The following is a 27,360-nucleotide window of genomic DNA, read 5'->3' on the forward strand; positions in this document are numbered from 1 at the left end:
ACATCTGTATTCATTAAACACTAACTCCCCATTCCCACCCTCACCCCCTACTCCCTACCCCCGTCTCAGCCACCGGCAGACCCCATTCAACCTTCTGTCCTATCCAATGATAATCTTTAACAAGTTATGAAAACAAGAATTCTTTTGCAGCAAGAAATACATAGAATGGCTTCCTCAAGAACTTGAAAATAAGGGAGATAAAAAATATATCCTCTGAGAAATAAACTTTAACATCGAAAGATAATAAATCTTCAATAAAGTCACGTTGAAGAGTGAGAATGACCTCTAGGTTATGATCGGTAATCTTCCCCTTTCAACCCTGGCTCTCTCTCCAGGCCTACTTCTCTCTGTCCTAAATCATACCTAGGTCTTTTCCAACTCTTAATGAAGGTATAAAACAATATCTGAACAAATGTAAAGACATACATATTCTTCAGTACAAAGACTTGGTATCCTAAGAAGTCATTTTCCTAAAATCAATATAGAATTCAGTGAAATATTAATTATAATCCCAATGGGAATTTTTAAGTGTGTGTATGTGTGTGTGTACACGCGCGTTACGTGCCCTTGAGTCGGTTCCGACTCCTGGTGACCCTGTGAATGGGTGACGTCCACAGTGTCCTGTCCTCACAGCCCTGCTCAGCTCCTGGAGACTCAGCCTATGGCTTCTTTTATGGAGTCAGTCCATCTCATAGTCAGTCTCCCTCTTTTCCTGCTGCCTTCTATTTCCCCAGCATTATTGTCTTTTCCAAAGAGCCCTGTCTTCTCATGATGTGTCCGAAGGAGGACAGCTTCAGTTTTGTCATTTTTCCCTCCAGCGATGTCTCGGGCTTAATTTGCCCTAGGACCCACTTGTTCATCTTTCTGGTGGATCAGGGTTCCCGTAGAGCTCCCCCCCCCCCCGCCCCAACATCATATTTCAATTAAAAAAAAAAAGTTTAAGTACATATATATTAAAGTCCCTCTAAGTGTAAACGCCCAAAAAATGATTAAAGAGAAGATTGGAGTATATGTGGGAGGGCTTATCTTAGGCATTAAACATACTATAAAACCAGTATTTTCAAAATAATATAGCATTGGCATAGAGATGTGCAAATAAAGCAGTGGAGTGGAATAGTGATCCCAGAAATAGATTCTAGAAAATATATTAAAATACAAAATAGGATAAATGCAGTATTAAAATTCAATAGGAAAAGAATAGTGTATATGATTAGTGGTACTATCACATCTATCTACACATGCTGAAGAAAATAAAATTGAATCTCTAGCTCACAGCACATCCAAAACCAAATTCCAAATGAATTAAAGATTTAAATGTAAAAAATAAACACAACATCCATAGAAGAAAATCTCCCTGGTGGGTATCAATGCCATTGATCTCCACAGCAATCTCAGGAATCCTTTGCAAAGCCCTGTTGTTGGTATCACCACGGCCATGGAGAGACCCACTGTTCATCTCTGTAGAATGCTAGTCACCATCAGAATTAAATGATTTGATGAGCTATTTGCAGAGGGTGCTCTGAATCTAAAGCAGTCCTTCATTAAAACATTTGAGATCTTGCTCCCCTGGCATACGTTGTCAATTTGGTTCAAATAAACTCTTATAAAAATTCAAAAATTCAAAAAAAAAATGAAAAAATAAAGCTGTTCTTCAGTGTTTTAATGACTCTGTTTCTTTGGAAGAGCCTTGCTTAGGGAGATTTTACTGACCCAGAGAGGAGGTGGCCTGACATTTCCACATAGGACATGGACCACCAATTCTTGAGGCCATTGCAAAATATCTGATGTCCTCTTTCATACTTTCCCAGGAACTAAAGCAAAATTATTAGCCTGGAAGACCTTGTCTATGCCCTTCCTCCAGAAGAGAGGAATTTGTCAACATTTGCCTAGTGGGTAGAATAGCTCCCATTCTGCACCCCTTCCCTCAACTTTGTTTTAAACACTAGAATGTTAGCACACATGAAACAAGCAGAAGCTTGAAATTTGCTTGCGTGTCTGACCATGCCTTTGCCATTGCCGTACGCAGACTTCTGCGTAACTGCTAACGACTTAACTAAGATCCCAAAATGAACTACAAGGAGAAATCCACCCCAAACAACTCTCAAAACAAAAGCATAAAGTAGAGCTTCCCCAGCTGCCCCATAAGTCCAGGAGCAAAATAAATGCTAGCTCAAATGCCACGCAGATTTTGTGATCATTCATTATAAAGCTATAGCTGACTGCTAAATGCAGTTATGATGTTTAAATTAACATGCACAGAACTCTCTAGTCAGGGGCTAGAAAATCCCGTATGAAATCTTTCTTTTATTTCTGACTCAAAATTTGAAGAGACATGCTAGCTATTTATCTATTCAACTATAATGTACACCATGCCTACCACGTGATTACTGCTTACAATGGTAAGCAAGATAAGTCTTTTCAAAATCTTCAAGACTTTAGCCCAGTAAGGGACTCAGAAAGTACGCAGAGTGTTTTAATCCCCTGTGAGGAATGCTATTATACAAGAAACACACAGTGCCCCTTGAGGCTATTCCATGAGAAGCGCACAGCGCCATCCCTATGGAAGGCCTAGGGAACCAAGGAAGTCTGAATGAGGGGACAGCTAAATTGAGACCTGAAGGATGAAGGCCAGCCAAGAGGTTGTCAGTGATTAGGGGCCATCTTGGCAAGATCAGCGATAAATGAGCATATGGTATATTGGAAGATTTGAAATACCATTGTCTGAAGAAAAGCAGTGGTAGAATGGGGGAAGGGAAATGAGAAAGGAAAAAAGAGAGAAGGAGTCTTAAATCTGTTATTTTTTCTCTCCTTTCCTCAATATGCTTCTTCTGTGAAGGGCAGAACATTACACATTTGGTATCTGAAGCACATTTTTTTTCTCATGGCTAGTCCAGTATATGCAATCCCAAATAGGTTTTTTCAGACATCAGAGAGGGCTGACCTAGATCAAGAGAGTGCCAAATATTTGGATATTATGCAGCTGATAAAAGCAAATGTTGGCTCAGAAATAATTTTCTTAAAATAAATGTTTAAAAATTTCAAATATTCAAGACCTTTTCATACCTGCTTTATAAGGAGTTCACAATCTGTTGATAGATAGGGGAGAATATAATATTCACCAATAAAGCTAAGATATGACATTTTAAAACAAAAATAACCTTGTCTGTGGACACCCAGTTTCTTCGGCTTCAACTGCTCCCCATTTATGTGGAATCTTCTCTCCACCTGCTTTAACTGGCCCGGTTCAAACTCACTTCCTACACATCAATTTCTATAATAACTTGATCTCAGGAAAATTACTGAGGTTCATTCATACTAAAGTGTAATTGGCTGATAAGGTTTAAAGGGCAATTACCCGCTAAATTGCAATTACATTGCAATGGGCTCACAAAGCACTAAACTAAGAATATAATTTCAGGCATCAACCAAATGGTGACAGATTGAGATCTGCCTTTCCTCATTATATCTAGCCTTTTCTGAGAGACAGAAAGTAATTTATCCTTCCTTTTAGGATACAGTTGATTCTCGTTATTTGCAGTACTTATGGCCTATAAAGTCACTATGAATGAATACTCAAATACCGTATCAATGAATACTGAACCATCGCCCCTAGAGGAACTACAGTTAGGTTCCTGAGAGCCTCTAGTGGCAACATTTTCAGCATCCGATCAATACTTAACCTTGTTCGATGTGTGTTTCTGTTTAAAGACACCTTGTTTAGCATATATTGTTGGTTCATTAACATTGAATTCATAGCCACAGCACCATAACTCGTGCCTGAACAAAGCTTATCTAACACACGGATTTTCTCCTCACGACACATGGCAGGTTTGCTGCACTTAGGAACATTAGACGACACTTCAGCACTATACTTGGGAGTCAATTTCAACAGGAAAATTGCCAATGCAGAGCAGACAAATGTGAAAAATGTGGTATTAAGACCACAGAAGAAGAACTGGATCAAAATGGCAGCGTGAGGTGAGCCTCTGTAAAGCTCCCCAAGAATCTACAACTAATAGAACAACAATAACTCCACAAAGGACTCCCTGCACAGCAGACAGGCAAGACGAAGAGGCTCACTACTGAATTCACCTAAAGGTGGGCGAATTGCGCGAGCGGGGGAGGGGGGAAGGGAGAAGTGCAGAGATAGGGTCCTGCGGGCACAGGACGCAGACCTACCTCAGTGCTACAAGCTCGCTGCATCCCGGAACTACCGCAGCTGTGGGAGAGGGAAAAACTCAGACTGCTAGGGCTCTGCTTATGGCCCACAGGGTTGAGGAGGCAGCATACTAACAATTGTCACCCCAATAAATTAAAAAAAAAAAAGACCACAGAAAGGACACTTATTTACATTATGAGAGCTGAAACAAGAAGGCAGAGTTTCACCTTTCTCGACCTCAAATGGAAATATGTGGGTTGGGTGACAAATATTTTGCTTCTCTGTTCATGTCTAAGAATGACTGTGAAAATACTGGGAGTATTGATTTGGGGTTTATAAATAAGTTTTAGCAAGTAGGTGAATTTGAAAATAAGGAATTCACAAATAATGAGGGTTGGCTGTATATGCACAACATATAGTTTACCCTTTGTGCCATATCCACTGTTCACACACTGAGTAAACACTCTCCGGGACCCACATGCAGAGCTGCTCTCACTTCTATTACCACGTGTTTGCGTTCCCTGCTTCCAAATCCTGCGGATACATATTGTATAAATGAGAGTCCTGTGACTTTCTGTTGCTTACGTCTGGAGATTTGTATGGGTGCACATTTGTGTCACCCTTACAAATAAGACCTTATACATACTCTTAATGTATATACTATACTCTCAAGATGTTTAAATGACTACAATTTATTATGCAGGGGATTGAATATACCTTATTCTTTAAATATAGTGTTGTTTTTAATCTCTTCTAGAGATGGATGACTTGTCCTCCTTGGATAAGGAGATATCTTCTTATTTAGTCATTATGTGCTTCAGAAATGCTATCAGATATGTGCTGGATTGTTCTATCATCAACTTTTTATGCAGAGAATTAAGTTTTCCAGAATCTCCTTTCCTGTCTGGTTCCGAGTTAGGGTAGGCCCAAGGTGAGCTTGTATAAGATTTGGGAGGTGGAAGGCAGCAGCTCCCATTGTGGTCTAAGGTCACAGCTGGTTAGAGGTGGTGAGACACAAATGCAGAGGTGTCAGCAGGTTCTAGCTGCTCCTCACGCTCCCAGCCCCCACCTCCAGCTCTCCATTCGCTGTTGACCAACAGCAATCCCAGGCCCATATGCTTCCCTGCAACTTATAGAAGCAGTGGTCACAAAGAGCCAACAGCTTCCAGGAACAACTCTACCAGCTCCCCTTTCCAGTCCAACGACAGCCACTGGATGTGCCAAGCCCCAGGTTTTCCTTGGAAGCTCTGACTCTTTCACTGATGCCGAGCTTGTTAGTGACCTTCCCCTGACCCTTCAGTTCCCAGCTCCCATTGTCCAACGTTTGCTTCCCCAGGTCCTCCTCCAAGAATTAGATCCTGCCAAGATCTAATTCTTATGAGAAATTTCTCTTTCCATAATATTCACAGTGGTTCTGCTTCCCTGACTCATACAATTATCAGCTTCCAATTTCTCCTTTCAGTGGCAGGCATTCCAAAGTGTCTAACAGACATTCCTATGGACAAACTAAGGCACAGAGCTGGAACAATGATCCCTGCCGCTTGCAGACTGGTGTTAGGCCACATGGCCTCTACTGAATCATTCTGAAGCTGGCTCAGTGCCTCCGTGTTGTGATTCCTAGTTACTACACTTTGCACACACTCATTCCTTACACTTGCATGGCTCCTTACAACATACAAGGTTCTTGCATGTGCATATTCCGAGAGCCACCAACATAGGAAGGACATAGAATTGGTTTCTCCCTTTTACAGATGAGGAAAATAAGAAAGGTTAAGGTCATGGGGCTAGTAAGTGGCAGAGTTAAGACTCAAACTCAAGCCTCCCAGAGAAATTTTGTCATTTCTCCTAGGAGACTCAAACATAAAATTGAATATGAAATATTTAAGTAGACACCTGTGGCTAATGGCTAATACCTTTACAGCAACAAATTTTCCCTAAGACAGCTGCTCCCTCAGTGATTTAATTTATGCCCTACCATTAGCTAGCTCCATTAGAAAGAAAAATTACAGACACTTACATCAGGGAAAGTAGAGCAAAATCAAACCTCAGGAAATTTTATGGGGCTAGAAGAGACCTGAGTAATCATCTTACATAGTAGACTCCTCTTGAAAATAAGTGTCTAGTCTAAGACTTACTTGCTCCTCAAAATGGGGTCCCTGGACCAGCCGCATCAGCATCCCCTGGGAGCTTGTTAGAAATGCAGTATCAGGCCCTTCCCCAGATCTGCTGAATCCAAATCTCTAGGGATGGGATCCAGGATTCTGTGTTTTAACAAGCTCTTTGTGTGATTATTTAAGAACCGCTAAAGTTTGAGATCCACTGCGCTAAGTGACTTATCCAAGGTCACATAATTAATTTGTAACAAATCCAGCCCTTCTAATTTCTAAATCCAATGCTTTTTCTATGATAATAAATGGCTAATAAATATCAGTGTTCCCTCTCACTGTCCATTCACCATTGCCCCAGGCAGATCAGAGCTGAAAGTATTTATTTTGTATTATACCTAAATTATAACAAACAGAGCCCCCAAAGTAATACTTTATGGAAAATTTTTAATCTCATATAATCCTTTAGATATTGGTTTTGAAATAAACTGTAATGAATTCTCCTCTGGCCATATCAAACCATGGTTTTCTCTCTCTTCTGTATTGACTTGTCAGTGCATTTTGTTGGATGCTGAGAAGTAGTTACACTCTGGTCCACACCTCAGGGAGGAGTAATAAGAACAATTATGATGTTGGAAAATCTTAAAGTGTCTGGGCCAGAACCCCAAGTTACTCTGCTGATCTGTCTCTTTAGGAAGCTTGCACTCCCAGATGCAAAAGAGTTGGTCCTACTTTATTTAAATAACTAGCCCAGTTTTCTCCAAAATTATGCACACAGGCCTAGGATAACATTTATCTTGGAACTTCAAATGTTTCCATAAGGCTCTTTGGGTGCTATTTTATTATTGCAGACTATTTTAGATGAGTTGCTCTGGTCTGGTTTTTATGTTATTCCAGAGAAATCTCACCTGCTGGCATACCGTAAGGAGAGGGGGTGGTTGTGTCAGGTGTCCCTGAATTGGCCTTTATTTTGGAAGCTGGGGATGTTCCTACTGACAAGAGCTGAGACCTCCCGGAGTGAAGCGGGGTCTGCTCAGAGCTGCCCTTGAGTGTAAGAACAAAATGTGCAGACAGAGAGCTCTTTCTTATGGAGAGTTCAGCATGCACTGTGCCTCACCATCGCTGTCCTTCGGAAACCCTTCTCTGAAGAAAGAACTCTTCACAAACGCAGAGTATCATGAAAACGCATAGAACAGGGAGCAAAGTAATGACCTGAATGAAAATCCAGAAAATTTGAAGACTATCTGAATACATTCCCTTCCCACATCCCTATAGAATCTCAGGGAATCATTACATTTTAAATATGGTCATCTATTATTCATATCCTTCAGGATGCCAAAGGTAGGATTTCAACACAAACTGATTCAGCCATTTTTTTTCTTGAGACTCTATAAAGCAAAACCATGTCTGTTCCCTGGCCATAATTCTTTTTATAGAAGATTTTTAAACTTTGATAGTTTTCCAAAAAAAAATTAACAGCAGAACAAACACTTCTGTCAAACAAAATCTTATGATTGAACAAACAAAACAGACAAAACATTATAAGCTAAATTCAGAAGCAGTAGGGCATATAAAAATGAATCTTGAAATGATATCCAAGTAAACTCCCACATGTAATAGTTGAAACTTTCCACTAATTAGTTTTCTGACCTTGGATGAGTTACTTAACTTCTCTGGGGATAATAATACCCCAACCTTAGCTTTAAGATTTATTGTAATATAATATGTTATATATGAAATTTTCTAAAATACAGTATAGACGTTCTGGGTACATACTGACTAATTATTATTACAGTTCTGAAAGCCATGAGAATTCTCATTCTCAAAATTAAGCTAGGGTGCACCATGTCCTTTGGAAGAATTGGACGATTTCATGACACTGCAAACCACTATTATTTTTTTGCTGTCAACAAAATTGAATTTATTTTAAAAGTCACATTATTGTGTTTCCAGACAAGAAGACCTTAACTCCATTTATTTCTCTCCATAGCTAATATAACCTAATAAAATGTTGAAGCCATTTTCATCTCTTTTCATTTTATGTTCGTATGGTAGATTCAAAGAGGAAATATGTCATTCCTTGTGGAAAGAGAAAATACAATAGTAACCCTCCATGTGGTTCACCCAGCTAGCATATCTTGCGTATTTGGCAAGGATCTTTGGGTTATACAAACACTGATTTGCTCATTTACTGGGCACTACAAGTATTAATTTATTGCCATTTTGAGTTAGAAGGAAGTGCAGTGACCATTTACTGTAATCTTCTCATTTTAGTACTGCAGGAACTGAGGCTCAGAAAAGTGATGAGCCTTGCCCGAAGCTACACAGCTAGTGTTGTGCAGGAGACCCTGCTCACTGCGCCATTTGTCATGCAGGGTGTCATGCAGGGTCTCTGCTCCCACTCCCTGCACAAGAAAACAGGTGTCGTGTGGGGTGGCCTGCGAGGTCTCTGCTCCCGCTCCCCACATACGAATGCAGGATATGGTGAGGCCAAAAAGGAACACCCACGGAGCCATAGGTAGGGGAGTCATATCACTATATTCTCGCTGGCGGCATCCGCCTCTCTGCAATCCGCTCTTGCTAGCTCAGCCACCATCTTCTTGCTAGCCCCCATTTTCTGCTAGCCTAGCCACAACAGTTATATGAGTGGCCAATGGCTCACTGGTTACAGCTGACGGCCAACTAGCCACAGCTGATGGCCATGCAATCACAGTTGATGGCCATTTACTACCTGAGCCAGCACCTGTCTATGTGAGGCCGAGAGCCTGGAAACTACTTTCTGGGGCTCTGCCCCCACAGCTAGTTAGTGGCAGAGCCCAACTCAACTAATCCTACAAACCATGAGGAAAAAGGCACTTAACAAAGAAAGGCACTTATTTTGTTCTGCCATGCTTTTTCTAAATTCAGCTGTTTAATTTTAATGAGAATACATTTCAGAAGGCTTAATCACACCAGTGAGAACCTTCACTATAAATCTTACATTTTTTTGTTGTTTAGGGCTCATTGAGTTGTGCCAGTGCTAGCTTATCTGCCTAAGGCTTTGCTCTGGAATATTTTATTGCCACTTGTCCCTAGGGAACACAACTCATATTTCAACATAACTCTCCATTTGCCTTTTCTCAGCAGCCAATCATCCAGGAACATTGGGGAGGTGGGGGGTGGAGTGGGGTGGAGGGGTGTTAAGAGCAGATGTTCCAGGGTCACAGAGCCCTGGGTTGAAATCCTGACTCTGCTCTTGACTCTGTGATAGAATAATTCTTAGAGCTATTGCAAATTCCGTCCACATTTCTTGGTACTTCCCAACCTTCCCCTGCTTAAATAGATGAATTTCGCTCAAACGTAAGAGATGCTATAGCTAAAGAGCATAGAAAAAGCTTCTGAATTTCAAAATTTCAGGCTTTGTGGCTATGGAGTCCTAGGTTTTGAAGGGCTCAACAAGTAGATACAGCATAATGATTTAAGAGTGAAACTAAATGGACACTTGTCTCATTAGGGAGACCACCTCAGGGACGATGTAGATACCTGATCACTGCACTGTACACCTGAAGCTGAAGTTGAACAATAATGAATGTCAACTACAATTTTATATATATATATTTACAAGAAGCGGAGTACAGCATTAGGAATAGACAGTGGAAATGTAATGACTGTGTGCGATGTCAGAGGAGTAGTGGATGGGGGGAGAGGGGTTATCACTGTGTGAGGGATATAAATGATAAATGTGTATTACATTGTTTTGTGCACCTGAAACTAATAAAATAAAATAAAAAGAGTGAAACTAAAAATACTCCTGGGATCTCAAAGATCTGATGTTGAGTGAAAAAAAGCCAGACACAAGAATATATACAAAACGGTTCCATTGACATGAAGTTCCAAGTCAGGCTAAAACTAATATATACTGATAAAAAACAGAAAAGTGGGGATGGGAGTTGACTGGAAAGGAGCACGAGGGAACTTTCTGGGGGTGATACAAATGTTCACTATCTTAATATAGGTGTGAGTTACACAATTGTAAACATTAGCTAAATTTTATTGAACTGTATAATTATGATCTGTGCATTTTAATGTATGTAAATTATACTTCAATGAAAAAAGTGGTTTTTTTCTTTTAAATAAAAGATTCCCTGGGGGGCCAGACCGGTGGCTCAGGCGGTTAGAGCTCCATGCTCCTAACTCCGAAGGCTGCCGGTTCGATTCCCACATGGGCCAGTGGGCTCTCAACCACAAGGTTGCCAGTTTGAGTCCTCGAGTCCCACAAGGGATGGTGGGCAGCGCCCCCTGCAACTAAGTTTGAACACGGCACCTTGAGCTGAGCTGTCGCTGAGCTCCCGGATGGCTCAGTTTGTTGGAGCACGTCCTCTCAACCACACGGTTGCTGGTTTGACTCCCACAAGGGTTGGTGGGCTGCGCCCCCTGCACTAGCAACGGCAACTGGACCTGGAGCTGAGCTGCACCCTCCACAACTAAGACTGAAAGGACAACAACTTGAAGCTAAATGGCACCCTCCACAACTAAGATCGAAAGCACAACAACTTGACTTGGAAAAAACTCCTGGAAGTACACACTGTTCCCCCCAATAAAGTCCTGTTCCCCTTCCCCAATAAAATCTTAAAAAAAAAAAAAATGATTCCCTGGAACATGAATAAAGAAAGGATCAGTAGGGAAGCAAATATAGTTTATGGTTTGGGGATGGGTGTGTTCTCTGAAAGTGGGAAAGTCTCTAAGTCCTATGCCTGTCCCTCCCTGAGGGACAAGTGGAGGAAAGGGGAAAATAGAAACCACAACATAGGTTTGTGGAATCTGAGAGCAATGTTGACCTTGCCCTGCTCTCCCAGGTAGAGCCTTGTAAAATGGTAAAACTCCAGAGTAAAAATAAACCATCTGGCAGGTCAGGGCAGATGCTTCAAGGAACAATGGAACAGTCTCTTTGCAACCAAGAGCAGTTGAGACATGGCATTGAGAGCTAAGGTCTCTGGAAAGTCTATGAAGTAGAGATGGGGCATCCTGCATGTAGCAACCTACATAGACAATGACTGAAGACCAAGGAGACACAAACATATCTCAGCAGAGGCCAGCAGGAATAGATGGCAACATGGAGGATTATATTCCTTTTCCCCATCAGTGTCTTTACCACCATGCAGTCCCCCTTCCCCACTAAAATAGAATGCAACCTCAATGAGAAAAGTGAGGACCTCCAAAGTAACTGGGATTCCATTTTCTATCACCAAACAGATATGATGTTTATAATAGGAATAAAGCTGTCACACACACACACAAAATGAAGTCTTTTCTATACACCTCAGTTTTCAACTAGAATATGCCATCCCTACTCAAGCAACAGAACCATAGACAGACACTGCACATTTCTTAGCACCTAAATACCTACTAAGAGTAGGTATTTATTATAAAGGGCAGAATGAATAGTTCTGGGTAAGGTTAGTGCTAAGGGGCTTCTTTATAACACAAAATTATTTTAATTGAATATCCAAAGTTTATTGAAAGGAAGTCTGAGCCAACATGCAGTATAAGTATAAATCCTTACCTCTGATCTTTTCTTGATTCCAAGCTGCCAACATAATGATTTAGAGTAGATAATGGAAGAAAATGTCAAACACTGGTGCTTTGTTGGCACTCAAGGAGAAGTACCCCAGAATTTTCACAACCAGATATATTCATATAACAGGCACATCTTTGCCACAAATTGAAGGAAAATACACTGGGATTTGTTTGTTTTACCAAAAACAAAATCAAAGTACAAGTAGAACATATACCATGTATGTTATATGGAAGACTCAATATTATTAAGATCTCAATTTTCCACCAAATAAATCTATAAATTCAATATAATACTAATTAAAATCTCAGCGATATTTCCTGCAGAAATTGTTAAGTTGATTCTAAAGTTTATAAGGTAATGCATAAGATTTATAATAGCCAAAACAATTTTGAAAATAGAATTGGAGGACTCACACTTCCTAATTTCAAAACTTGCTGTGAAGCTACAGTAGTCAAAACAGTGTGGTACTTACATAAGGATAAACACATGGGTCAATGGAACAAAGTAGAGAATACAGGTATTGGCTCACATGTATATGTTAATTGACTTTTAGCAAAGGTGCCAAGCCAATTCAAGGGAGAAAAAGAAAGTCCTTTCAACAAATGATACTAGATCGACTGGATACCCAACTGAGAAACATAAACCTTGACCCTTACCTCACATAATACACAAAAATTAACTTAAAATGGATTGTATGCCTAAATGTAAAAGCTAAAAATATAATACATTTAGAAGAAAACATAGGAGGAAATATTTGTCGGCTTCAGGTAATCAAATGTTTCTTAAATAGGATACAAAAAGAATAAACCATAATAATAAAAAGTTGATAAATTGGACCTCATCAAAATTAATTTTTTTTCTAAAACACGCCGTTAGAAAAATAAAAAGCAAAAACAAGACATACAAAAGAAAATATTTGCAATACACATGTCTTATTAAGGAGTTGTATCTAGCATACATAAATATCAGCTGAAAAATTCTTTTGCGGGAAATTGAGGAAATTTGAATGGAGACTATGTGTTAGATTTTATCAGTGTTTCTCAACCATTTTTTCATTGTCACCCCCTACAAATAAATTTTTTAGACATTTTTCCTAACTACCTCTAAAAAGAAATTTTTATACCACAGATATACTATATATCTATTTATGTACTATATCTATATCTGTGTTTTAAATATAAAAAGAATAAGATTTCTTTTACGCATGCCTCCAAGAAAATATTTTGTTGAGAATTTTTGGATTACATTAAAGAAATCTTGTTAATTTTGCTAAGAGTGATTATGGTACTGTGACTTATAGGAAATATCATTATTTTTAAGAGCTGGATAACAAACATTTTAAAAGTGTGAAATATCATAATAAATTTACTTTAAATTACTTCAGAATTAAAACAACACATGAAACTAACATGTCAGAATTCCAATCAAATCAAATGATTAGTATACAATTGTTCATTATGTTATTCTCTCTACCTTTCCGTATGTTTAAGATTTTTCATACTAAAAAGTAAAATATGACAAAGAAACATTTCCCAAGTTAAAGAAACATTTCTCAAGTTAAAGAACAGGACAAAGCTCCAGAAAAAAGAACTAAACAAAATGGACTCTATCAGATGCAGTAATCTCCCAGACACAGAATTCCAAATTCCAAATGCTCAATGATCTCAGGAAGAACTTCAACAAAGAGATAGGAAACATAAAAAAACTGGAGATAAAAAACCCAAAAAAGAACCAGTCAGAAATAAAGAACACAATAGGAATCAACAGATTAGATGAAGCAGAGGACTGAATCAGCAATTTAGAAGATAAGGTAGCAGAAAATGCCCAATCAGAACAGCAAAAATAAAAAAGAATCCAAAAAAATGAGGATAGCGTAAGGGACCTCTGGGACAACATCAAGCATACCAACACTTGCATTATAGGGGTACCAGAAGGAGAAGAGAGAGAGCAAGGAATTGAAAACCTATTTGAAGCAATAATGACAGAAAACTTCCCTAACCTGGCAAAGGAAAAAATATACAAGCCCAGGAAATGCAAAGAGTCCCAAACGAGATGAACCCAATGAGGTCCACACCAAGACACATCATAATTAAAATGCCAAAGGTTAAAGACAAAGAAAAAAAAATCTTAAAAGCAGCAAGAGAAAAGCAGTTACCTACAAGGGAGCTCCCTAAGACTGTCAGCTGATTTCTCAATAGAAACTTTGCAGGCCAGAAGGGATTGGCAGGAAACATTCAAAGTGATACAAAGGAAGGACCTACAAACAAGATTACTCTACCCAGCAAGGCTATCATTTAGAATCAAAGAACAGATAAATAGCTTCCCAGACAAGAAAAAGCTAAAGAGTTCCTCACCACCAAACTAGTATTATGAGGAATGTTTGAGGGACTTCTTTAAGACAAAAAAATATAATAAAATAAAATTAAAAATATGAATAATAAAATGGCAATAGCTACATATCTATCAACGATTACATTAAATGTAAATAGATTAAATGCTCCAATCAAAACATAGGTGGCTGAATGCTGAATAGATAAGAAAAAAAGACACTTCCATATGTTGCCTACAAGAGACTCACTTCAGATCAAAAGACACACACAGACCGAAAGTAAAGGGATGGAAAAAAACATTTCATGAAAATGGAAACAAACAAACAACAGCTGTGGTAGCAATACTTATACCAGACAAAATAGGCTTTAAAACAAAGGCTATAACAAGTGACAAAGAAGGACCTAGCAATCTCACTTCTGGATAATTATCTGAAGAAACCCAAAATGCTACTTCAAGGGGACCTGTGCATCCATATGTTCATTACAGCATTGTTTACAATGGCAAGACATGGAGGCAGCCTGGGTGTCTGTCAATGGATGAATGGATAAAGAGGAGGTGGTACATATATACAATGGAATATTGCTCAGCCATGGGTTCTCACCATCTGCAGTGGCATGGATGGACCTGAAGGGTACATGTTGAGTGGAATATGTCAGACAGAGAAAGATAGATGCAATGTGATTTCGCTTATATGTGGAATCTAAAGAACAAAAACAAACAAAACAGAAACAAACTCATAGATACAGAGAACGTTTTGATGGCTGTCAGACAGGAGGGGGTTTGGGGGACAGGGTGATAAAGGGGAAGAGATTAAGAAGTACAAGTTGGTAGTTACAAAATAGTCATGGGAATATAAACTACAGCATAGGGAATATAGTTAATAATATGGTAATAACTATATATAGTGCCAGGTGGTTATTAGATTGGTCAGGGGGATTACTTCTTAAATTTTATAAATGTCTAACCACTATGCTGTACACCTGGAATTAATTTAAAATAATATTGAATGTCAACTGTAATTGAAAAATTTAAAAAGGGTGGGGGGGAAGTGAAGGAAATAAGAGGTTCAAATTTCCAGGTATAAAACAAATGAGTCATGGGGATGTAATATACAGCATAGCAAATATAGTCAATAATATTGTGATAGCATGTTACGGTGTCAGATGGTTGCTGGACTTATCATGGTGATCACTTCTTTAGGTATATAAATGTTGAATAACTATGGTGTATACCTGAAACTAATATAATATTGTATGTTACATATATTTTAATACAAATATTTTTTTAAATAGTGTGCTATAACTGTGGGGAGGGGTTTGGGAGAGTGGGGAAATGAATGCAGCTCTACAAGTGAGCCATGTAGAATGAGGCAGGGAAAGTCAGACTGAAGTCTTTCTGCCCTAGTCAAATCACAGCTGGCAGCCTTCAGTTTACAGTACAGACTCAGGTTTCTTCAGCAGGACTCTTCAAATACCTTATAGGAATTTGATTATACCTTAGTGTTCCATGAGTGCTAGTGAGTTTGGTCAAATTTTTAATTTTTGCCTATAATTTCCCAGTAGACTGCATCTGAGTCATGTAATCTGGATGCCTCTGACAAAGCATATTCACAGGAGATAAATCAGAATTTATCTGATTTATGTCTTATAAGTGGTATTTGTTGGACTTGAGTGGGAAGGGAGTGGCTCGCCACAATGAAGAACCTCAGGGGCACAAAAATAGTAACTATTTGGGCAACTGTCATGAGGAAGAGGAATGAGATGTATTCTGAACGATATCTGAAAATCCTGAACATGAAATAGCATGAAACAAAAGCAGCACTTCACATAAATTTAATGTATAAACGTAGATTTTTTAAAAATTAAGAGATGCCCATTTAGATTTACAGAAGAATTCTTCCCACCATAAAAAGATCCACCTCAGTGTTCTTTTAATAGCAGTTCCACTCTGCATTTAAAATTTTTGATTAGCAAAACAACCTTATAGGAATATACCAGATCTCTCAGTTCCCCAGCATGGCACAGTCAGCTGGGCTAATGCGAGGAGAGTGTTATAAAGAAACCATTGACAAACAAGTGGGAGGCAATAGGGAAATCAACAGGAATGGTGAAGTACCCCAAGTCTAGTAATGACAAAATACAGGAAAGCCAGTGAGAAAGTAGTTACTAGAACCTGTAAACAGTGAAAGTAGAGTGAAATTGGTTACATGTCCTTTCAGCTGAGGGATGCAACTTATGATGACTCTACAGGAAGAAGCTGGGGAAATAAATACCCTGAACTGCACTCTCTTCTCTTCCTGCAACCTGCCAGGGCTTCCCGTTGGCTGAACCCAACCAGAAGCCTTGAATCACATTCATGGAATCCATGCAAGTCAGCCTTTCAGTCCATACAGAAGAATAGACAGGGTGAAGAGTTGGTCTGCAGGAGCAAAAGGAATTCTTTAAGGAAATGTAACGTAAACCTGAACTTTCTACTTTATGAATCAACCATTCTGTCATACATTGTCACATTTTGTTCCATCTCTGAGCAAGCAATACTAAAGAACCTGTTATATCACTGTCCAAAACAAGTAGTGTGAACTAATCTAAAATGAAAATGAAAACTCAGCCTGCTGGAAGTGAAGCTGGTGATTTTTCATCTCCCTCCATTCACATGGATGAATACTCTCTTCAGTTTTAAACACATTACAGACTGCTATGCTTCTATTATGTGCTAAACCTATGGTAAACCAAAAAAGGAAAATTAATTTTGCTTCTGTGAAAAATACCTACAACAATAAGATGCAGATTTTATTCTCATGAAGCATCAAAAGATCCATTGTAAAAGTTTGAATAGGTCAGAATTCAAAAAACAAATCTACCTGCATAAAGTTAGAGCCCTGAAAAAAAAAAAAGACAAGATACAGTAATATTCTTGGGCCTGAACATTTTGTTGCAGTTTTGAATTAGACAGATGCTCTTTAACCATACTCATTTACTCAAAAAGAGTAAAACCTGTCTCACTGGCAATTTCTATTTCAACATGACTCTCTTTTGTAAATACCCTCTCTCAGGTATAGTGCATGATTCTTTTTTAAAGGCTTTGGGCAGATTCACACATTTTCTGCTGCTGCCGTAGCTCCCATGGCACCTTTTTCTTCTTTTTCTTACAGCACTCATCGTGTGTTATAATTATTTTACATGTCTGACTCCCTTGCTAGACTGTGAGCCCCCAAGAAGAAGAATCACGTTTTGCATCTTGCCGTCCCAGGAACCTTCCCCAGGGTATACACCCAATGAATACTTGTCAAATAAATTAATAAGGAAACAACCCTACCTTCCATCTTTTCTCTCTTGAGAGGAAGGATTCTCAAACTAAAAGAGAACTCCATCCCTCCTACGCATCCATACTCAAGAGTGAAGCTCATGGTTTGGGTTTTCTTTTTAACTTTTGTATTTGTATTCATATGTACTATACAAGCATAGGTAAGATTTTGTTACATTGAATAACTTAGAACTCGAGTCAGTACACTTTTTTTAAAGGGCCAAATAATAACTATTTTAGGTTTTGCGGGCCACATAGTCTCTGTTGCAGCCACACAACTCTACCTTTGCAGCACAAAAACAGCCTTAGACAATATGTAGATGATTGGGTGTAGCTGTGTAAAACAGGCCTCTATTCCTGCACACTAGGTTGTAAGTAACGCTGCAGTGAGTAACCTGGTACACATGGCCTTTCTTTCATGAACACTTGTCTCTATAGAATCAATGTCAAGAGGTAGAATTGCTGGGGCAAAGAATAAATACATCTATAAGTTTGGTAGATATGGTCACATTTGTATTATCTTTTCATTTAAAAAATTACCAAGAAATAAATACATAGGCTTTCAAAATCAAATTATTCACAGCTTCTAAAGTCAGAATCACAATAGGAATTAAATCATCGAATATTTATTGACTATTCATCATCCATGCCTATCCTACACAATATGGAAAAAACAAAAGAATAAGACAGTATCTCTTTACTCAGAAATTCTAAAATGTGGTCAATAGAAATCAGTAAAAATGATTGTTTGATTTGAGTTTTTTTAAATGAATTGACTAGTTAATGATTTAACTAATAAAAGAAGATTTACCCAAAATTCATTACTATTATGACTACAAATTCATTATCCATGCCTAAAAGTAGTCATCTGGATCTGGACTAATTAATATAACACTTTATCTTTGCATCTTTAGGATCTACTTTTTCATGTTTTACCTTACATTAAAGATATCCATATACGTTTTTATGTCCCCTACCTAACTATAGACTCTGAGTCATTTGTCTTTGTTTTCCTTGAGTCTTGTTCTCAGGAGATGTTTGATGAAATAATAACCCAATAACACAAAGTCTGCTTAAAGCATGAAGTACCCTAAAATGGACACATAGTGAATCCTTTCTTCAGGAATGACTCTAAGGTTCAGCATTTTTATCATATTCAGGAGACTATTTGGATCATCTTTCTAGCTGTGTCAAATAAATGCCGTAAATGATGAATAGATTAGGCCTTGCATGATTCGTGTAATATCTAGCAGGGAGACAATATCTTTCCTTTACTTGTACCTGTTGACTTTAGAATTCCTCTGAGGACCCAAGAGCAAATGTGGGATTGGCCAACAGCTAAGAGAGCCTGGGAGAAACCATAGGCTGCTAATGCATCATTACACAGGTTCTCTCTTCTAGGGCCAATGACTGTGATCTCCCTGCTGTTTCCTCTCACACCATCACTCATGGATTGTGCTGTTAGAAAGCTTTGCCACCGGACTCTCGCGTCATATAGCAATGTGCCTTCACTAAGCATATTCTGAACAGCCAGAGAATTCAAATAACCAGAACTGGTTTTGACCACCAGAAAAAGAAGGAGGAGGAGAAGAGGTAGAAGAAGAAGAAGAAATAAAATCAACTGAATTAATCTATAAGATTGGACAACTACAACTAGTTTGATAATAAGCATATGTTTGCAATATCTAATATTTATAACATCTAAAAGTGTTTTATAAATTATCTCATAAAAACAGTAGAAAAGTAGTTGCCAGAGGCTGAGGGATGGGTGAAATGGGGAGAGGTTGGTAAAGGGGTACAAACTTTACAAAGCCATGTAGCTTTTTAGTTTCATTATAATTATAACTAACAACCCAGAAGTTTAAAACATGTGATACTGTTGGTATAAATTAAACATTGAATAAGCTGGTTAATGCTCAAACCAGAAAACTCAGTTGACTAGACGACCTAATTCCCTAACATTTCTGGAACAATCTGTTTACTCACATGTTATGGGTCTCTGGTTGCTCTCTTAACTATATTGAGCTGAGATAAACTGACTCTTCATTTACCTTCTGTATTAGTTTCTGAGGGCTGCCATAACAAAATACCACAAACTGTGTGGCTTAAAACAATATGAATTTTTTCTCTCACAATTCTGGAGACTAGAATTCTGAATCAAGATGTGGGCAGGGCCGTGGTTCCGCTGAGGACTCTAGGAAAGAATCCTTACTCGCCTCTTCTAGCTTCTGACGGTTGTCAGCAATCCTAGGCATTCCTTGACTTACACATCACTTACACTCTGCCTCTGTTGTCTCATGGGTTCTCCCCATGTGTCTGTCTCTGTGTCTTCTCCTCTTCCTAAAAGTACACCAGTCATATTGGATTAATGGCCTACCCTACTCCAGTATGACCTCATCTCTACCTAGCTAATTATACCTGCAATGACCTTATTTACAAATAAGGTCACATTCTGAGGTACTGGGGGTTTGGAACTTCAACATATATTTGGGGGGACATAATCCAACTCTTAATACCTTCCTATTAGAAGGCACCATAGTTTAGTCCCAATAAACACCTATCTATCCATAAACTGAAGAGAACAATAATTTTTCATGTGACAGTCAGCTGGTGCATGGCCAGAGAATGGGATGGCAAGGGGCTGGGCTCTGGACTTTCTGCAGCAGCAAACACTTTCCATCCTCTTGAATTCTTCCCAGTCGAAATTTAAGATGGGAAGCAGCATGCACAAAATCAGACCTCCCAGGGATGACCTCAGAAGAGGAAGGACTCACTGAGTCCTTGATGGCGGCAGCAAGCTTGAGCTCCTTTGGTTTTGGGATCACTGCAAAGGATGCATGGCACGGACTCCTAAAAGTCCAACAATGCTCTGCACCCTGTGCTAACACCCAGATAGTCCAGATATTCTTTACGGAGAAATCAATGCCAAGTGATAAATCCATTTATTTTAGGTTAGGCTAGCCATCTTCCCGACTCCAACCAGACCTTCTTTTGTTTCAGGGGGTCACCTTTTATCATCTTTGGCTAGAGTTGCTAGTGAGTAACAAGTTTTCAAACTCAGCCCCCTCATCCTTTTCTTTGTCTATCCTCAAGGTAATGAAGCAAAGTCTATGCAGCATAAAAAGCAAGAGGAAAAGACAGGAATTAGCTTATCAAAAAAAGGTGGGAATTAGTTTATCAAATAGATGGATCTTTTAAGGCATAAAACATAAAATTGAGTGAAAAAAGCAAGTTTATAAATATTATGTGCCTCATATAACACCATTTGTGTCAATGTAAAGGACAAACTTACCTAAAACAGGACCAATCATTTGTGAATATATATATATATATATATATATATATATATATATATAGTGAAATTATAAACACATAGATTAGATATTGCATATTCATGGTAGAGGTTGTTTCTGGGAAGGAAGAGAGGGAAAAAGAAAGGGGGGAAGGGAAATAGGTTTGGGGCAGAGATCATAGAACATTTCAACTTTATGCGTTGGAAAAAAAAACCAACACACACTAGACCAGCTTCTGGTCTATAAGGTGAAGTAGGTAAATTCTGTGCTTGCCTTCTCCCAGGACAACATCAAGCAAACCAACATTCACATCACAGGGGGACCAGAAGGAGAAGAGAGAGCAAGGAATTGAAAACCTATTTGAAGAAATAATGACAAAAACTTCCCTAACCTGGCAAAGGAAAAAATATACAAGCCCAGAAAATGTAGAGTCCCAAACAAAATGAACCCACAGGCCCACACCAAGACATATCATAATTAAAATGCCAAAGGTTAAAGATGAAGAGAGAGTCTTAAAAGCAGCAAGAGAAAAACAGTTATTTACCTAGAAGGGGGCTCCTCTAAGACTGCCTGCTGACTTCTCAACAGAAACTTTGCAGGCCAGAAGGCACTGGCACAAAATATTCAACGTGATGAAAAGCAAGGACCTACAACCAAAGGTACACTAAAAGAATTTATGCAAAATGTTAACATTTATTGCTTTTAAATGGCTCCTATGTCACATAATCTGTATTTTTTTATTTTTTTTTAACTTTTAAGAATAAACAAATAAGAAATAATATAATTGTTGTTCAATAATACAGAACCAGGTATAAATGAACAAGAGGTCATTTCTTTCTATTTCAATATTGTGGTTAATCACCTGAAAGAGATTTTCCCAGCTCTGATTAATATGAACTTAGCAACATTTAGTTCCAGTATCACTGTCTTCCGATCCATATTAACTGCACAAAAGTTTACCCTCTGAGATGGAAATACAATTTCGTTAAAAGTGTGAGTTGAGATGACTATAGCCTACTCTCTACTATCTCTGACTCTAGACTAGCAGTGGTTCTCACACTTGGTTCTTTTGTCAGGATCACCTGGAGGGTTTGTTTAAACAGATTGCTGGGCCCCATCACTAGTTTCTGATTCCATGAATCTGCAGTCAGGCCCAAGAACCTGCATTTCTAACAAGTTCTAGGCTGATGCTGCTAGTCTGGGGACCACACTTTGAGAACCACTATTCTAAGAAAAAAAAGGAAAGAAAAGTTTAATTGAAATGAAGGCTGATTTTAATATGGGCAATTTATAACTGAAAACAAAGCTTTACACCAATGGTAGAGGCTTTTAATATAATCATTTTAGATGAGAAATAATATCGGTTTTATCAAAATGTTCAATAACTTATTTGGGGCAAAATAGGTCCAAGGGAAAGAGTCTTATGCAAGATTCAGAATACAAAGTGTTGGATTTGTTTAATAAAAATGCAAAATATTCCCAGAAAGATATATGTAACATGCGACACAAACCATAAATTAATGGCTAGTTTCCTAGTCATCTGTTTTGGGAACAAATAAAGACAGAAAATTTCAGTCTATCATTTTGCAGCCTCTAGCCCTACTACTTACAGTAAGTGCTCCCACCTGATCCCCTGGCATTTATTTTGCACACCTGTCTCCTCGTGAGGTATCCTTCCAACTCATGCCTGCTAATTTTCCAGTTTGTTATTTTATATTTTGCTACTGGCTTCCCAAGATCCCCTATCATTACTCAAATTACTACAATGTACAAACTTTGATGATGCTCTCAGAAAAGAAACAACTTGCTCTTAGCGCTGTTTCAAGGAGCCCAGTTTCACAATTCATATTTTACTGAGCATTTATTTTCAAAACTATTTGATGGCTAAACCATCTTCCTAAAGTTATGTTTTTGTTTCTCACTGCAATCGAAAAATCTTTGAAGATGCACACATGAAAATCCAGTAGTAAAATTATAATAGCCAACAATCATCTGCATTAAAAATGTTATTTTCACAAAGATAAATTTATCAAATGTCTCCCAGTTGATTTTCATGGGGCACAAAAGCAAAACAACTGTCAATTGAATAGCAGTTGTTGCTGCATTTCCCCCATCATGGTATCTAATGGAACTAGAACTCTTAGCAAATTAAACACTATGGAATGAGCAAGAAAGAAAAGTAGTGACAGTTTGCATCAAAGTTCCTCAGCTACTATAAAATAGGTCTTCTCCAAGAACTGTTTTCACAACATACCACTTTCTTCTCCTTTCCCCTGAATGTGGATTCTGGATGCTCAAAGCATCACACCATAACAAAAGCTCATAAAAATTATGATAGTTGGACATAATTCAAGATTTTATAGTCCCAGGATTTGATTCAACAAAATAATTTCTACATTAATTCAAGAACTTTCCCCTCTGGTTATGGAAAGAAGGCTCAATATTATCAGCCAAAAACTATTATCCAACACCCCTAGGTTCCAAAACACTGTGGTTGGCACATGGAAAGATGAGAGAGAAGTTGTAGTCTGTGATCTTAGTCAGTTTATTAAAAAATAATGGGCTCATGAAAGCTTACCAAAACATTGGCATAATCAAAGGAGAACCAAATATTAAAAGTATAGGAATAATCAAGTATTAATCTTAATTAACTGGAATGGACTGCTATATAGCTAATGCAGTTTTCTATTCCAAGGAGCACTAAGCAGAATGTTTTCTTCTTTTTATTGCTCCAATATTGTTATTAGCACTTGGTTGTAGTGGGTTTTGTGGAACGGCTTGTTCAATTCTGTTCCAACTCTCTTTTGTGCCTTCCTGGATTACAGAGACTTGAAAGTGACTGGCTCTATTTTTCAGAATCCCTACAACTAAAATTGTGGATGAGATTTAGTGTATAACAGATGCACTCATCCAATAACTTGGATTTGGAACCAAGTTATGTAGGAAGAGAAGCCAGGTGTGAGAAATTCATTTTGTGGATGCAGATCCTAGCTGAGATGGCCTAGTTCCAACATTACCAGCCTGAGGCTGTGTTTTCCTGACTTAGCAGAAGTGGCTTCCCTATCGCAGCAGAGGCAGTGACTCCCAAGCCAGCACTTTAGTGGCAGTAGCCCACTCAAAAAGCACCTTTCCGATTGTGGTAGGAGTAGCAGTGACCCTGGAGACCCAGTTTTGTGGTTTGCTTTGAAAGTAGCTTCTGGCAGTCCAGCTTATAGTCTGACTCTTCAGCCCTCCCAATGATATTGCCACTTAATACCTCTTATTATTCCCTTTCTGCTTAAGCCAGCTATAATTGATTCTGTCTCTGTAAGTAATCGCCAATAAATGCAGTATTTGAGATGTTCACTTCCCTGCCTTCATAAATACAGTATAATAAATGTACTTGATGAATCAGTGCCTTAAAATTCTTCAAAATCATTGTTTAGAAAATAAAAAAGAAGAGTTTTGTTCAAATGAAATTAATGAATGCCAAATCACTTTGAACTTCTAGGAGTGACTTAACTTCATTTGAACAAAAGTTTTCTTTTTACACTTGCATAGCAAGTAAAATCTTATAGGTATAGAGAAATAAGAAAACCAAGTGAGAAGAACACTGAAAATATAACCTAGAATTCAATCAACAAGTATGGTTGTGTGTTAGTAGTGGGTTTAATATTTTAATAGTTTCTGGTAGAGACTCCAGCAATTATCCAGGTAAAAACAATGCGGGATTGGAATGGGGTGAAAAGAAGGGATGAAGAATAGAACAAAGATGGCAAATGTCATAGTTTGGATCCCCCAGAAGCAAACCTTGAGAGAACAATTTGAATGCAAGGCGTTTTTTAAGAGATAAAAAATCAGTAGGTGAGCAGGGAAGTATATTCGTTTTCTATTGCTATTGTAACAAATTACCACAAATTTGGTGTCTTAAAATAGTACAAACGTATTTTCTTATAGTACTGTAGGTAGAAGTCTAAAATCAGTTTCACTTGGCTAAAGTCAAGGTGTCAGCAGGGCTGGTTCCTTCTGGAGGCTCTAGGGGAGAATCCATTTCCTTGCTTCTTTCAGCCTGCTAATGACTATCAGTTTCCTTGGCTTCTAGACTCTTCCTCTATCTTCAAAGTGCATCACCCAATTGCTGCTTCCATCATTACATCCTTTGCAACTCTCACCCTGACTCCCCCAGAATCCCTCTTAATGACTCATGTGACACTACAAGAAAAGAACATTTCAGGCCAATATCTCTGATGAACATAGAGGTAAAAATCCTTAACAAAATATTAGCCAACCAAACTCAACAGTATCTAAAAGGATTATATGCCATGATCAACTGGGATTTATCCCTTGGATGCAAGGATGGTTCAACATATACAAATCAATAAATATGACACACAACATTAACAGAATGACGGAAAAAATCATATGATCATATCAATAGATGCAGAAAAAGCATTGACAAAATTAAATATCCTTTCAGGATGAAAATTCTCAACAAATTAAATATAGAAGGAATGTACCTCAAAATAATAAAGGTCATATATGGAAAGTCCACAATTAACATCATACTCAATGGTGAAAAGCTGAAAGTTTTTCTTCTAAGATCAGGAACAAGATAAAGATGCCCATTCTCTCCACTTTTATTCAACACAGTATTGGAAATCCTAACCAAAGCCATTAGGCAAGAAAAAGAAATAGAAATCATTCAAGTAGGAAAAGAAGTAAAATTATCTGTTTGCAGGTGGCATGGTCTTACATATAGAAAACCTGAAAGACACCACCAAAAAAAAAAACAACAAAAAAAAACTGTTAGAGCTAATAAATTCAGCAAAATTGCAAGATACAAAATCAACACTCAAAAAAAATTGCAGTTCTATACGCTAACAATGAAAAATCAAAAAGAAAATTAAGAAAATACACATATAAAACAAAATAAAATCCACTAAGAATTATTTAAATTGATAAGGAAGTTCAGTAAAGTGGTTACACACATGGTAAATATATATAAATCAATACTTGTCCTTCCCCAGAAGTAGCCAAATGGAATACTTGAAAAACAGATAACACTCACAAGAGCAACAGAAAACATAAAATATCCATTTATTTAATATGTAGAACCCCCATGATAAAAATTATAAAAGTTTACTAAGACATATAAACACAGATTTAAATATATAGAATTGTGCCATACTCTTGGCTGTCATGATCGAATGTTGAATGTTATAAAGATGTCAGTTCTTCCCAAAGTGACTGATAGATTTAATGTAAGTCCAATAAAAATTCCAGTTTTTAATCTAGAAATATTTATCTCAAAAATGTGTGTTGTGAGCCCATCTTTCACGCTAACCACCTTTGTAATTTCAAGTAAGATGAAAAAACTAATGGTTTGGCCTATAATGGCATCAATGGGATTAGGGGAGTATCCTGGGCTTCTGAAGAACAAAAGTCTGCCAGAATCAGGAAACATGTTCATGCTATGCCATCCTGTCCCAAGCAAGGCTACTGACCTTCAGTCTGTATTTCCTCTTCTATTAAACAGAATCACTTGGTGATTACTTCTATCAACTTTCCCCTTCTCAACTAGTTGAAATTTAGAATTTATGTACATCTGAGGATTTGCCTACTTACTATCTATAGATTATGGACATGGTGGATAACCCCAAGGCCGAATATATCTAAAATAGTCTAGATTCTTCATATGCTGAAGATCATGAGTTGCCAAGAGCACACAAAGAGAACATGGGAGATGAGTTGAATCATCGTTTGACATCAGGTTAATTACCACACATCCCTCCTGTGTTCCTCCAGCCCCACTATTATGCATTGTGGAAGAGGTCCAATGCTAGGCTGCTTTGGAAGATTCTTGACCACTCTATAAGTCTCCATAAAGGCCTCAGACCCTGGAGATAGGATTAAATTGCTTTGTGGGTCCTATGCAGCCCACTGGTTGCATGGGGTTTCTAACCCTCCCATGTAATTGGTTCTTACATTCCTTTAATTATCCCAGGACTACAATGGGCTACACTCCAGGAAAGGAGATTCTGGTCTTGGGAATGATATGATGTTTTACAAAGTCATTCAGAGGTCATGACTCCCTCTATCTGTGTCTCTAAGATGCCCAAGGCATAGTCCTTGTCTTTGTGGCCAAAACCAGGTTGCTGACAAGTCTGGAATTCTGGCTAGCAGGAAGAGGGACAGAGCAAAGGAGTTGGAAGCTGTACATAATCAAACAACATTGAGGAGAACTTGGTTATATGGACATATCTAATCCCAAGGGGATCTGGGAGTATAGATTCTAGTGCCCTGGGAGAAAAGAAGAATGGATTCAGAGGGCAACAAGCTACCTTTCACAGTCCCTTTCTTAATCTATGCATGGAGCAGAGCATTGAAATGGCACACACTTAAACATTTGAGAACAAGGGCTTGAGTTCCTGCTTCATCATTTGCACACCATGTGCCCATATTTTAAAAGCATTTCCCCATAGAAATTATTAGCCTGTCATAATGTCATGCTTTCCCAGATGTGCTGCTGAGTCAAAATAGATGAAGGAGAACATGCTAAAGAGATCTTAGGCATTTGGGGAAGGATCTTTACCTAATACACAAGTTTTAAAAATAAACACTTCTGTGGTAACT

General features: G+C 38.2%; 1 long non-coding RNA gene across 1 annotated transcript in view; it reads right to left on the reverse strand.

Annotated features, from left to right (window-relative positions):
* Positions 1-27,360, reverse strand: part of LOC141569669 (uncharacterized) — a 118,558-nt gene that overhangs the window by 38,182 nt on the left and 53,016 nt on the right. The gene's annotated exons all lie outside the window — the stretch shown is intronic.

This window comes from Rhinolophus sinicus, chromosome X (assembly GCF_036562045.2).
Source record: "Rhinolophus sinicus isolate RSC01 chromosome X, ASM3656204v1, whole genome shotgun sequence".
In the NCBI taxonomy this organism is placed as follows: Eukaryota; Metazoa; Chordata; class Mammalia; order Chiroptera; family Rhinolophidae; genus Rhinolophus; species Rhinolophus sinicus.